At 37.7% G+C, this 1,926-nt stretch overlaps 1 non-coding gene across 1 annotated transcript; it reads left to right on the forward strand.

Moving 5' to 3' along the window:
* The first annotated feature begins 510 nt into the window (after positions 1 to 510).
* LOC132423812 (U6 spliceosomal RNA) lies at positions 511 to 617 on the forward strand. Its single transcript, XR_009519115.1, has one exon. It is a non-coding gene; the product is annotated as a U6 spliceosomal RNA (small nuclear RNA).
* Positions 618 to 1,926: the final 1,309 nt, after the last annotated feature.

Raw genomic sequence — 1,926 nt, forward strand, 5'->3', positions numbered from 1 at the left:
GAAAGGCCATCCTTGCAAGTGGTATTCTGTCCTAGTCGTTTTCAATCTAATCATATCACACACTCGCTCTTTCATCCTTCTTCTTTTCTTTCTCTTACAGAAATGTTTTATGTATTTGTTTCCTTTTTAGTGTCTGTCTCCCTTGAAGAGTATAAGCTCTCAAGAGCAGGGACCTCGTGTGTCTTATTTGCGCCTGCATTCTCAGCATCTGGTATGAAGCTTGGTCCAGAGTAGACACTAAAGATAGTTTTGAGTGATACATTGCAAAATTAATATGAATCAAACAGTTTTTTGAAAAGAATGAATAAAACTATTTGGGAAATAAATAAATTCACTTTGGAATGAATAATATAAAATGTCTTAGAAACTAAGGCATGACTTAAGGAGCTATGCATTGGGCCTTAGTAGATATTAATCCCTTAGTGTGATTGAGTTTGCCATGTTCAGCAAATATTGAGGACCTAGCATTTGCAGAGCATACTCTCTCTGCCCTCAGAATTGGGAGAGCTGGTGCTCGCTTCGGCAGCACATATACTAAAATTGGAACGATACAGAGAAGATTAGCATGGCCCCTGCGCAAGGATGACACGCAAATTCGTGAAGCGTTCTATATTAAAAAAAAAAAGAATTGGGAGAGCTGAGAGAACAGTGGGACACTGAGCCTGAGAGGCAAAGGGGAGGGATGACATTAAAGAAGAAAAGTGGGGAGTGGGGGTAGGGGAGAGGCCCAGGGCAGGTGCTAGCTCAACAGATAATAGATCCTGACTCTAATATTGCCTAGATTTTAGCTCTAGCAGCAACCATGGCTATTATTTCTTTGCATCTAGGTCAGTATGCATAGTAGGTGTTCCATAAATGCTTTTTGGTAGAATAAATAAATTTATGAATTTTAAAGAAAACTCAGGAAAAGTGAAGTCTTCAAATTTCTGACCTTGGATGATATTGGAAGTGTCTGGGAAGTAAATGAAAAAGAAGGCACATGAACTGGAAATTACGAAGTAGAAACAAGGTTGAATTGGACACTCAAAGGTACACTGGCCTGAGGATTTGGGAGTAAGGGACTAATTTCTTCTCCTCATCCTGCTTCACGCCCCCAGAGTTGAATCAACCTCAGAATTCCTGTTGACCTCAGGAGAGGATTCCAAATACACAAATCAGGAAAACAGAGAGAGGAAAATCTTTGAATGTTAAACAGCAAAAACATTCAGCTTGAAAGACATCTAATTTTTTCTCAATCCAAATTAGACAGGCTATGATGCTTAAAAGAAAACGAATGCTGGTGCGAAGCACGAATGTATTATCTGATTGAAATAACACAGGACAGATACATCTGTGTCCAGATTGTACTTCTGCTGTGGTCTATTTTAGGGAGCTTCTGGATTTGAATCTAAAACTGATATCTGGAAAAGAGATAATAATTTGTGCTCACATGGTGCTTTTCATTCAAAGGTCTCAAAGCACTTTACAAAGAAATAAGTATTATTATCCCAGATGGAACAACTCAGACAGAGGGGCTGCTGCCCTCTTCAGCAAATTGGAGAGTGTAAGCCCTTGGACTCTTGATGCAACCCTAGGCTATAAATTTTTTTTTTTGGCTATAAATTATTGAATCATGTCCTCTATTGATTGGGAGCTGGGACTACCAATGATGTGACTTTTAAAAATATACATACAAAGTAGAACATCAGGCTCTATGCTTAAGAATTTTAGCATGTGTTCAAAAAATATGAAAATGGGTGGTTTTAAAACTGCTGAATTGGGGTAAAGTATGTCTACTTAAAGTAAGAAAATGGTTATTCTAGTCAGACTAATACTAGTTAACATGTGCTAAGCATTATTCTAAGTGTGCTATATATATTCTCTTATTTAATACTCACAACAATTTTTTTTTTTTTTTTTTTGCGTTACGTGGCCCTCTCACTGTTG

This window comes from Delphinus delphis, chromosome 3, assembly GCF_949987515.2.
Source record: "Delphinus delphis chromosome 3, mDelDel1.2, whole genome shotgun sequence".
NCBI classification, from domain to species: Eukaryota; Metazoa; Chordata; class Mammalia; order Artiodactyla; family Delphinidae; genus Delphinus; species Delphinus delphis.